At 46.1% G+C, this 12,626-nt stretch overlaps 1 protein-coding gene across 1 annotated transcript in view; it reads right to left on the bottom strand.

The window, feature by feature from the left end:
• The window catches only part of BRF1 (BRF1 RNA polymerase III transcription initiation factor subunit), a 357,225-nt gene that overhangs the window by 332,331 nt on the left and 12,268 nt on the right, over positions 1-12,626 (bottom strand). The window contains exon 2 of the mRNA XM_060261809.1: positions 31-108. The gene's annotated coding sequence lies outside the window, so the exon portion shown is untranslated. The remainder of the gene's footprint in view (positions 1-30; positions 109-12,626) is intronic.

Genomic DNA, 12,626 nt, shown 5'->3' with positions numbered 1-12,626 from the left:
GATTAAATTTAAAAAATCACCACAACTTACCATTTTGCAGAGTCTGCGCCCGTGATTCCTTCCCCAAGTTGACGTGAAATCCTCCAACAGTTTGTGATTTCCCTGCCGCTGGAAGGAAGGAGAGGAAAAAAACCCAACTTGTCAAATGTACCATTATTAACGGAAGCGCTGCAATAAATCTAGCAATGGCCTGACAAAAATGGCAGCGGCCCCAGACTTGGAGGCTCCGCTGAGCCGATACATTAAGGACACATTCACACCCACCTCAGACCTCAAAGCTTTCCCCTCCTGTTCTACCCACCGCTATCACACCTACTGAGAGCAACAGAAGCCTCTGTCCTGTGTATAAACAGGTGTGTCAAATCCAAAAATGCACTTTCATAACTATCATCGCAGATGCAGGGCTCAATTTCCTAAAGCATGCTGTTTGCTTAGTATTTAAGGCAGGGTGTCAAACATGTGGCTCGTGGGCCGGATCAGACCCCCGGAGGGCTCCTATCAGCCCCACGAGCAACTCACTGTTTGCTTCCTTCTCCCTTTCTTGCTTCCTTCTTCATCACAGCTTACTTTGCCAGGCTTGCTCAATCAAGCTACAGAACAGAGCCTCTATTTTCTCCATTGGCTGACCAGCACATGAAGCAACTTACGTACAAAAACTCACAATGCCCAGCCATTTCATGTTTTCCTCTGGGTCGTTAATTGTGTTTGTCTGTGTCCTTTATAAAGTTTCTAACTCTGCTACCTGGCATTACATTCTATGACACACACGGCCTGGCCTGACAAGCTCTCATTTATGTCAGATCCGGACCTCATAACAAAAGAGTTCAACAGCCCTCAATTAAGGAATTAACTCAAGTTAGGGGCTGCCCCAGGAATGAAGAATAGAGGGAAAGGACACTCTGTCTCCAGCCACCAGATTGAAGGCCCCTGGAAGAGAGAACCCAGTTCCTTCCTCTAAGGAAGAACCCCTCCGCCATAAGCCGGAAAAAGCAGGCTTGGAGAGTTGACCACCTGCCCGCCCGGCAGCCCCAAAACTACAGAAGATGAGGCAAGAGCACTCTGACCTCTGCCACCAACTGTACAGCTTCCATCCAAGCAAGCAAAAGCAGATCTGCCTGGTCCCAACTGGGACAATGTTTTGTGTCAATCTGGTTTTATCCTAGCGACAGGATAGTGGCTAGAGTGCGGGAATAGGATCCGGGAGCCCCGGGTTCAAAATCCTTCCATGCCATGGAATTTTGCTGGGTGAACTTGGGCCAGTCACACACTTTCTGCCCAGCCTACCTCTCAGGGAAGCTGTGAGAATAAAATGGAGAAGAACGATATCAGCTGCTTTGTGATTCCCACCCCCCCCGGGGGGGGGGAGCAGCATATAAATGAACAGATTAAAAATGGCCCCACTCATGGACCTCCTGATGGTACCTGAGTTTTTTGGCCACTGTGTGACCAAAAGTGTTGGACTGGATGGGCCATTGGCCTGATCCAACATGGCTTCCCCTAAGTTCATTAAAATGGACCATTAGGGCTGTACAACTTTTTCCCAAGTGGATGCCAATTCAAAGCAATCTCCCTCCACTATTTTCCTCCCGCCATTCTCTTCCTTTCCCTTTTCCATCTTGCCTTTTCAGACTGCAAGCTTGATTGTCTCTATCGATTTAAGCCCCTTTGGAAAACAGCTGTCTAAAAAGCGGGCTATAAAATGGGTTAATAACATGAATTAAATAACCAGTTCTTCAAAAACAGCTATGGGAAGGGAGAGTCAGGTTTCTCAACACCTGTTCCGCACTTCTACATTGTCCCTCTAAGCTACAGAGCCTTGTGAGCAAAAATTCTACTTTGTGAGCTACTGGCATTAAAGTTGTGAGCTACTGCACGGGTGACCGACGGTAGCTCTCCAGATGTTTTTTGCCTACAACTCCCATTAGCCCCAGCCAGCATGGCCAATGGCCAGGGCTGATGTGAGCTGTAGGCAAAAAACATCTGGAGAGTTACTGTTGGCCATCTCTGAGCTACTGCATAGATTAGTTTGCTCTGGAGGCATTTTTCCTGAGCTAAGACAAAAAGGTGTGAGCTGGATGCTAAAACACTGTGAGCTAGCTCACACTAACTCAGCTCGGAGGGAACAGCCCCCAATATTCCCTGGCTCCTGCCTTTGTTGTCATCCATTTCCATTTGTACCCCCGTCAGGATCCTAGGCCTAGTGAGGCCTGTAGGCTTCAGGGAAGCCTGTGTAGGAGTAGTTACAGGTCCTACATCTCCCAGGATCCCTTCTGTCCCTCAGACTGGGGTGGAAGCAGTTTCAGAGGGAAAACTTGCCCAAAGGGTTGGGACCTGGGAGGAAAGCATAAAAAGGCCAAGCTTCAGACAGAGCTATTCTCTCTGGAAAAGGCTGTAACCCAATGATGAGGCAGAAGCAACTGTGGCCAAGCAATGAAGGCGCATCTGATGTTTGTCCAAAGGCTGCCAATTTCGTGCTCCTTTGAAAAGCTGGGTTGAAATGCTGAAGATAAAGCAGCTTAAAGTCTGAGTGATACAAACCCAAAAAGAAAGCAAAAGGGGGACAGTGAAATCACTGCCTGGAGTGACCCAGGCAGATAAGAGAATCCAATGATCTCTGCTTTGAAGATAAGGGACTGCTCTGGGGAAGGGAGCCTTTAACCCTTTCCTTCCGTACCTATTCAACAATTGAAACCAACCCTCTTCAGAGAGAAGGCCAGTTCTGCACCCTGGCCTGTCTTTCAACTTCAGAGGGGCTATTATGAAAGCATGGAAGGAAAGGGTTAAGGGCGCTTTCGCAGATGCTAAATAATGCACTTTCAATCCACTTTGGAGACGGTTTGCAAGTAGATTTTGCGGTTTCGCACAGTAAAATCCAGTTGCAAAGAGGACTGAAAGTAGAAGATATTGGAAGAAGATACTGGATTTATATCCCGCCCTATACTCTGAATCTCAGAGCGGTCACAATCTCCTTTACCTTCCTTCCCCACAACAGACACCCTGTGAGGTAGGTAGGGCTGAGAGAGCTCTCCCAGAAACTGCCCTTTCAAGAACAACCCTGTTTAGTTTCTGACCTCCAACGAGACTGGGCCAGCCTGGGCTATCCAGGTCAAGAGCTCTGAAAATTACTTGCATCCGAAGTGTTCAAATATCTCCCATTTCACAACAGAACAACTTTGCCTGGCGAGTACTTCGTTTTTCTGAATCACTTAAGCCACCAAAGCTGATGATGTGGGAGTAACTATGGCAGGAATCAAATTTTCTTGAACAAAAGAGCTTGTGGGCTTTAGAAGCATTCGAAATCCCGTCACCGCAACTCGCATGTCATGAACAAATTGTGGTTTGTTTGTGACAAATGTGAGCCATCACCAAATTCCTGCTCCTGCACTCACACTCTCACGCACCCTGTCCAAACTGAACACTTCTTTTGTTATTCATCACGGCGCCCAAAACTGGTGGCTTTAACACACAGGATGTCATTCTCTTGCTTACATACCTGGATTCTTAGCACAGTGGATCCCCAGGTTAAAAGCCTGGGTTGTAGACAAATAACAACACTCAACTGGCAGAGCTTGATGGATGTCCACAACCAACTGCAGTTTGCAACAAAGCAAAGAAATCCTTAACCTCAGCATGATGTGAACAGAGAGGAGGGAGAGCCTGGGTACAAGGACTTAAGGTGTCTTCTTCAACATAAACAGTAATATTAATTTTATTTATTATTTACATTGTTTGTAGTCCACCTTTCTCATTTGGTCTCAAGGCGGATAACACAGACCGAGTCAATTCAACAGTTGGGACATGCAATAAACCAGGGGTGTCAAACATGCAGTTCAGGGGCCAAACCAGGCCCCCAGAGGGCTCCTATCAGGCCCCCGAGCAACTAGCTGTCATCTGCTTCCTTCTCCCTGTCTTCTTGCTTCCTTCTGCGTAACAGCTTGCTTTGCAAGGCTTGCTCAATCGCACAGGAGTTACACAGCAAAGCTTCTGTTTTTTCCATTGGCTGAGGCTCCTCCCTTAGAGAGGAAGGGGGGAGGAATAGCTTGCTTTCCCAGGCTCTCTCTATTGCGCAGCAGAGCTACTAATCCAAGCCTCTCTTCCTTCTATTGCCTGAGTCTCCCCACTGCAGTCCCTTAGGGAAGAAAGGAAACACCCAGAGCTTCTTTTGCCCAGTTCCCTGGATCTCATGGGAGAAATACAAAGAAAGCATCTTTAAGAACAATATTTTAAGCATATTTTAAGTTTTTTTAAAAATATATATTTGTGTTTGTCTGTCTTCTGTATAAAATTTATATTTCTACCTAATCTTAAATAGGTGCACACATGGCCTGGACCAACACAGCCTGGCCCAACAAGGTCTCATTTATGCCAGATCCAGCCCTCGTAACAAATGAGTTTAACACCCCTGCAATAAACAACAGGAATCAGGGTGCAGAACCAACCAGAAGTCTAAAAACAGAACAAAGCATTAAGTATTAACTTGACAGAGTTAAATGATGCAAACTTCCATAGAAAGATCCTAGTTTCAGTGAGCTAAACAAAGCAGTATAAGCCACAGTCCCAAATAATTTTTCCAAATAAGAACATCAGAAGGGCTTTGCTGGATCAGAGCGTAAAAATTTTGTTGGTTTCTAAGATGCTACCAGACTTGAATCCAGCTCTTCTTCAGTTTCAAAACCTGTTGCTACAATGCTATGCACTCTCAGAACACTGAAACTCCAAATCCTTTTTGGGGACAAAACAAGGGGCGTTTGGGGCCCTATTAGATCAGACTAGTAAGAACATAAGAACGTAAGAGAAGCCATGTTGGATCAGGCCAATGGCCCATCCAGTCCAACACTCTGTGCCACACAGTGGCCAAAAAACCCCCAAGGGCCATCAGGAGGCCCATCAGTGGGGCCAGGAAACCAGAAGCCCTCACCTTGTTGCCCCTCCCAGGTACCAAGAATACAGAGCATCACTTGCCCCAGACAGAGAGTTCCAACAATACCCTGTGTCTAATAGCCACTGATGGACCTCTGCTCCAGATGTTGATCCAATCCCCTCTTGAAGCTGGCTATGCTTGCAGCTGCCACCTCCTGTGGCAGTGAATTCCATGTGTTAATCACCCTTTGAATGAAGAAGTACTTTCTTTTATGTGTTCTAACCCCGACTGCTCAGCAATTTCATTGCATGCCCACAAGTTCTTGTCTTGTGAGAAAGGGAGAAAAGGACTTCTTTCTCTACCTTCTCTATCCCATGCATAATCTTGTAAACCTCTACCATGTCACCCCTCAGTCGATGTTTTTCCAAGCTAAAGAGCCCCAAGCGTTTCAACCTTTCTTTATAGGGAAAGTGTTCCAACCTCTTAATCTATCAGTGATCCATCTAGTCCAGCATCCTGCCTCACACAGTGGCCAACTAGTTCCTCTGGAGGGCCAGCAACAGGGCACAGAGGCTGAAACCTGCCTCTGATGTTGTCCTTTGGCTCTGGGATTCAGAGGTTTAGTGTCTCTGAACATGCAGGTTCCTCTCAGTTACCACAGCTAGTAGCCACTGATAGAGTGATCTTCAATTAATCTAATCCCCTTTTAAAGTCGTCTTTGCCTGTGGCCATCACTACATCTTCTGGCAGCAAACTCCACATTTTAATCACTCTCTGTGTGGACCTTTTCGTTCGTTGTGAATCAACAACTCTGAAGACGAAATGCAGTCCGTGCATTTAGGAAAACGAGAGGACATCACAAGAGGGGAAAAGCCACGGAACAGACATTCAGGATACAACTTGTCAAGAACAGAGACAGCTTCTGACCAACTATGAGATAACCCGGATTTCATTAGCTAGACTGGAAGCGGCACAAGTCAATAGTTTCCTTGCCATTCAGGGCACCGAATTCAAAGGTCTTCTGGTGTTTTCCTTTAATGTTCCATCTGCAATAAAAGCCTATTGCTGTTTTCAAGTTATCGGCCTTACCCAATTTTACAGATAAGCGAACAGAGACGAAAAGCCTCCATCACTGGCAAGTTTGGTCAAGTCCGCAATCTCGACTTCCTCCCCCCGACAGACGCATAAAACATGCCCTCCTCAACCAATTTCCAGGTATCACCCCGCAGGGAGTTGAATTTTCCAATGCTTTTCTGAGCTTCCTGTCTGGATGAAATACAGATCTTTAAAGAAAGGGGGCAGAGAGTGGAGAGAAAAAATCAATGTTGGCCCCCAGCCACCAAGCATTTCCATCGCTGCCAAAGTCTTCTCTGCAGCGTTTCAAGCGTGCTTTTGTTGCCTTCTTGAAAAAGCTGCACATAAAATAAAAGGATGCCAGAAAGAGTCTTAACCTTGAAGCATGAGACGAGAGCGACACCTGGAGGAAGCCGGGGGAGACACAGCAGGAAAGTCACTTTTGTAATAATAATGAAGCGCCCGTCAAGATAATTTCAGCCAAGTCGGCCTGAAGCAACGGAACAAAGTTTGCCACTGGGCTCAAACTTTGTTCAAAGCACCGTCAAGTCGCAAATGACCTTTGGCAACCGCTCATGGGGTTTCCAAGGCAAGGCAAGAGCAGAGGTGGTCTGCCTTCACTTTTTCCTCTGCACAGCTACCCTGGTCTTTCTTTAGGTGGTCTCCTGTACAAGTATCAGCCAGCGTCAACCTTGCTAGGCTTGCAAGTTCTGAGGAGCTGAGGATATCCAGGCTGCAGAAGTTATTTTTAGCAAAAATGAAAGTTCTGCAGCACCTAAGACTGCTAAGGGCAAGCTCTTGAGCTTATTATCTAGTTTCCAAGGAGCCACAGAACTCTACTTCTGTTGTTCTTGCTAACAGAAATACTTCATTGGAGGAGGAAGAAGAGGGGGAGGAAGAAGAGGAAGAAAAAGAAGAGGAGGAAGAAAAGGAAGAAAAAGAGGAGGAAGAAGGACCACAGATTTATACCCCACCCTTCTCTCTGAAAGAGTCTCAGAGCAGCTTACAATCTACTTTATCTCCTTCCACCGCAACAGACACCCTCTGAGGTGGGTGGGGCTGAGAGAGCTCTCACAGCAGCTGCCCTTTCAAGCACAACTCTGTGAGAGCTATGGCTGACCCAAGGCCATTCCAGCAGCTGCAAGCAGAGGAGTGGGGAATCAAACCCGGTCCCCCCCCAGTTAAGAGTCCCCGCACTTAACCACTACACCAAACTGAAGGATTTTGTTGGGGAGAATCCATAAATAAAAATTCCAGTGGGTAGCCATGAAGCAGTAAAACAGAGCTTGAGTCCAAGTGGCACCTTCAAAACCAACAAAGTTTCATTCTGGGTAGAAGCTTTCATGTGTCTGTTCAGATGACTAAAGAAATGTGAACGAAAGCTTCTACCCATAATGAAACTTTGCTGGTCTTAAAGGTGCCATGGGACTCAAACTCTGTTCTACTGCTTCATGGCTACCCACGGGAACTTTTAGTTATGGATTCTCCCCAACAAAATTCTTCCTGACGTTTTTTGGGAGCAACTATTCAATATGTACCTGGCACTTACGCTGCGTCCCCAGCCATTTTGAGCCTGCAAGGCCCTTTGGAATTCTGACACTGCACGATAAGTATATCCACAAAATGGCTGCCACAAAACAGACGGCACAAGAGGTGGAGTCAGTCACAAAATGGCTGCCGCAACTTACCTTCAGTCACCCAGCGAAGGATCTTTGCGTTGCAGTGGCCGCTGCTGCCAAAGCAACGGCTGGAAAAAAAAAACCTGCAGAGCTCCTCAAATCTCCAATGGCCAATCAGAAGCCTCGCTGGGCAAAAGCCCCACTTTCTGAAAACACATGGTGGATACCAGGAAAGGTGTTGGTGGGCACCAAGCTGGGGACTCTGTCCTGCACATCAGGATATAGACCCTTTCGAGTCATCTTTTCTGGCCATTTGGTTTCCAGTGCTAAATTTTTTTGGCATCGAAGAAAGAATTTAGCTCTGTGCTTGAAGTCATGAATGCCATTTATTGATGGAATTTTTGTTCCTTTCAGATTTCTAAAGACTATTATTATTATTATCATCATCGCTACTTTAATTTTTTTATTTGTACGTTTACTATTGCTTTAATGTGATAATATAATGTTCTTATATATTGTCACTTTTAAAAAAAAAATCAATAAAAAGTTACATCCAACTTATGAAGACTTCAGCAAGCCGCTTTAGGGCAAGCGAGAAGTAGAGGTGGTTCTCCATCGCCTTCCTCTGCAGAGTCTTCCTTGGTGGTCTCCCTGTCAAGTACCGATCCTGCTTCGCTTCTAAGATCAAGTTATCCCACGCCACCTTCCCTCTTGGAGAATCTATACCCAGTCACCTTATTGCCACATCCCTCACCCAGCTCTCCAATTAAGCCTACTGCGTTTTTTAAAAAGAAGTGCCACCAGGGAGGAAAAAACAGCAATACCGGAAAATGTTCAGCGAACACGGGATGACACCAGCAAGGAACACCACTGCAGGCTCACCTGTCTGGAACCACCTGACAATGGCAAAAAGCTTAACTGTAGTGAGATTCAACCTGGAAAAATTAAGCCCCTGACAGCTGGCAGAAAAGGCTAGAGGCAATTGTAAGAAAAAATACAAGAACACAAGAGTAACCAGCAGTGTTCCCTCTAAGCTGAGTTAGTGTGGGCTAGCTCACAGTATTTTCACCTCCAGCTCACACATTTTTTGTCTTTTTTGTTGTTCAGTCGCACAGTCGAATCCGACTCTTTGCGACCCCATGGTCAAAGTCACGCCAGGCCCTCCTGTCTTCCACCATCCTCCAAAGTCTGCTCAAATCCGTGTCTGTTACATCAATAACGCTGCGCAGCCATCTCATGTCTTAGCTCAGGAAAAATGATCCCAGAGCAAGCTCATTTATGCAGTCGCTCACAACTTGAATTGCAGTAGCTCACATATTAGAATTTTTGCCTTATCTTATCACAAAGTGAGCAGCAAATACTCCTAGAGATTGAGCAAAGGAAAGAGTAGATACCGCTTTTCACAAAAACAACAGAAAGGTGGCTGGGGTACCTGCTTACAGTCTCTTTAAGCTCCCTCTACAGGAGATTCAGAATTCTCTATTTGGCGTGGTGCATACAAGCAATGGGATAGGAATGGGGTGCAATGTAACAAGTAGATGGAAGACTGAGGTGGTAGAACGGACTGCACCTCTTTAGACTACAGGTGGGAAAATCAGAGGTAAAGCTCCTACATGCTTAGAACTTGCAACTAGAAAACTAGCACAGCAGGGCAAAGGGTTAGGCTAGAGGTGGAAGAACAGACTCCACCCCTTTAAGCTACAGGTGGGAAAATCAGAGTTAAAGCTCCTTCCTGCTTAAAACTTCTTGCAACTAGAAAACTAGCACAGCAGGGCAAAGGGTCTCCCTGATCAGCTAGTTTTCTGTTTCCTGGGAGTTTTCAAGTGATGAGCACTCCAAAGTACTACTCACCACCAGTGTTCCTGCTAAGCTGAGTTAGTGCGACCTAGCTCCAATTTTTTGGGCTCCAGATCACACATTTTTGTCTTAGCTCAGGAAAACTGGCCTCAGAGCACACTAATTATGCAGTAGCTCACAACTTTAATGCCAGTAACTCACAAAGTAGAATTTTTGTTCACAAGACTTCACAGCTTAGAGCAGGGGCGTCAAACATCTGGCTCGGGGGCCAAATTAGGCCCCCAGAGGGCTCCTATCAGGCCCCTGAGCAACTGGCTGCCGTCTGCTTCCTTCTCCCTCTCTCTTGCTTCCTTCTTTGTAACAGCTTGTTTTGCAAGGCTTGCTCAATCGCACAGAAGCTACAGAGCAAAAGCTCTATTTTCTCCCTTGCTCGAGGCTCTTCCCTTGGGAAGGAAGGGGGGGGGGAGGAAGGAAAAGCTTGCTTTGCCAGGCTATAACAATCGCACACAGAGCTACTGAACCAAGCCTTCTATTGGCTGAGGCTCCTCCCCCTCATCTGCTGGGGAAGGAAGGAAAGAGGCAGAGCTTCCTTTGCCCAGTTCCCTGGATCCCATGGGAGAAATACAAAGAAAGCACCTTTAAGACCAAAGAGTGCTAATATTTTAATCATGTTTTAAGGGTTTTTTTTTTTAAAAAAAAATCTTTAATTGTGTTTGTCGGTGTCCTTGATAAAGTTTATATCTCTGCCATTTAATCTTAAACAGGCACACATATGGCAAGGCCAAACATGGCCCAGCCCGACAAGGTCTCATCTACATCAGATCCGGCCCTCGTAACAAATGAGTTCGACATCCCTGGCTTAGAGGGAGTATTGCTCATCACCAGGGCTTTTTTTGTAGCAGGAACTCCTTTGCATATTAGGCCACACACCCCTGATGTAGCCAATCCTCCTGGATCTTACAGTAGGGTCTGTACTAACAGCCCTGAAAGCTCTTGGAGGATTGGCTACATCAAGGGAGCGTGGCCTAATATGCAAAGAAACTCCTGCTACAAAAACAGCCCTGCTCACCACCTGTATTGTATTTATAGTCAACCTTTCGCACTGTGACTCCAAGAGCATATTGTAGCGTAAATCAAATACAACGAATACAATGAACAGGGCAACAGGATTTGGACTGCAGAAATCTGAAAAACTAACAGAAATCCAAAACACCACTGTGACAAGCCGGGGGAGTGGGGGGAGCGTAAGTATTTAAAGCAAGGCTCATTAAACGATGCAGAAATTACACAGTAAAAACATATTTATACCAACAGACAGTACAAGGCAGTATATCCCATCGTCCTTATCCTTTTACCAGAGCGTCTTTCTGAACCGTTTAATTACAGCAAAGTCCTCTTACCTGTGAAAAAAAGCCCGTGTGAATAATTCCGTTTTGTGTACTTTGCAAAAAAAGCCAGGACAGCTGGATTCAAGTCCAGCAGAACCTTAGAGACCAGAGGTAGCCAGACTTGCTTAACATAAGAGCCGCATAGAATAAATGCCAGATGTTTGAGAGCTGCAAGACGTGAACATCAGATGGGAGGGAGGGAGGCAGGGAGGAAGGATGCAGGCTGGCCAATAGATGGGGAGGAGTGAAAAGAAAGTAATTGCAAAGGATTTAAAGGGAGAAATGCCTTTTCCTAGCTGGCCAACGGGGGCTTTGAGAGGCACACAATGTGTGTGAAAGAGCCACATGCAGCTCCCAAGCCGCAGTCTGGCCACCCCTGTTAGAGAACAAAGACATTTTTAAGGTATAAGCTTTTGCTAGACAAAACTGCCTTTGTGAGATACAAACAGGAACGGAGATCTTAAGAGTTCTTATATTCCAGTCAGGAGGTGGAAGGGGACCAAGAAGGAGCTCAGGACGCAAAGGTGCAATCAGTCAGGACAGAGGGGAAACAGTTGGGGGTAAAACACTAGCATCTGCATGGTAAGACTCTTATGTCCCTGTCCATACTCCCTCTAAGCTGTGGAGTCTTGTGAGGAAACATTCTACTTTGTGAGCTACCGGCATTAAAGTTGTGAGCTACTGTATAAATTAGCTTGCTCTGGGGCCAGTTTTCCTGAGCAAAGACAAAAATGAGTGAGCCAGAGGCTAAAAAAACTGTGAGTTGGCTCACACCAACTCAGCTTAGAGTGAATACTGGTCCCTATTCAGCCCTGGGAAAAGTCAAGAGAATGGGAGCTGTTCCAACCTGAGCAGGTAGGCTGTTCCAGTGGGTGGAGGCCACAACAGCAAATGACATCTATGGGCAATCGTTGATCTTGCCTACTTGGAGAGTGGCGCTTGGACTCAGGAATCATTTTGTAGAAAAAGGTGCCGGAGCTCATTAGGCACAGCTCATTTGCACAACTCATCTGCATCTGCCACACAGCAGAAGGTGTACTAAATTATATCAGCTCAGCATCTACCTTAAAATGCTTCTTGAATTAGAATTGTCATAATAACACCTGACTCCCATCATACTTTTTCAATGACTTTCTCCTATGCGGCCACAGTGGCATGAGGCAGATTTCCATCTGTCTGCTTTGTATGTTTTGGTTATTTTCCCTTTTTTTTGTGGGGGGAAAAATATTAGAAAGTTTGTCAAATCTTAGAGTTCAGCAAAATTCTCACAAGGGGGTTGAATAATGGAACCCAGAAGCAAGGGGGGGTAAAGAAAGAAAGAGCACAATAAAAATTTAGAGGTTCTGGAGCTCTGCTCCTATAAGTTCCTGCCCAATATGTGGCCTGTTTGTACTATACTTTTTAGTACAGTACCTTCCACTACCTCATTCAGAATCACAGAGTTGGAGGGGTCCTCCAGGGTCATCTAGTCCAACCCCCCGCACAATGCAGGAAACTCACAAACACCTCCCCCTAAATTCACAGGACTTTCACTGCTATCAGATGGCCATCTAGCCTCTGCTTAAAAACCTCCAAGGAAGGAGAACCCACCACCTCCCGAGGAGGAAGCCTGTCCCACTGAGGAAGCGCTCTAACAGTCAGGAAGTTCTTCCTAATGTTGAGCCGGAAACTCTTTCGATTTAATTTCAACCCGTTGGTTCTGGTCCTGCCTTCTGGGGCCACAGAAAACAATTCCGCACCATCCTCTAGAAGACAGCCCTGCAAGTACTTGAAAATGGTGATCTTCCACTTGTATAGATGGGAGCTTGGAAAGTGGCTCACGCGTGATTGCTTTTGAGCTGATCAGCACTACCTGCAACTGTGGTTTGGTGTCTGCTGTACAGATGC

Source organism: Heteronotia binoei, chromosome 21, assembly GCF_032191835.1.
Source record: "Heteronotia binoei isolate CCM8104 ecotype False Entrance Well chromosome 21, APGP_CSIRO_Hbin_v1, whole genome shotgun sequence".
In the NCBI taxonomy this organism is placed as follows: Eukaryota; Metazoa; Chordata; class Lepidosauria; order Squamata; family Gekkonidae; genus Heteronotia; species Heteronotia binoei.
The sequence above is the reverse complement of the archived record's forward strand: the minus strand, read 5'-3'. Positions and strand labels throughout refer to the sequence as shown.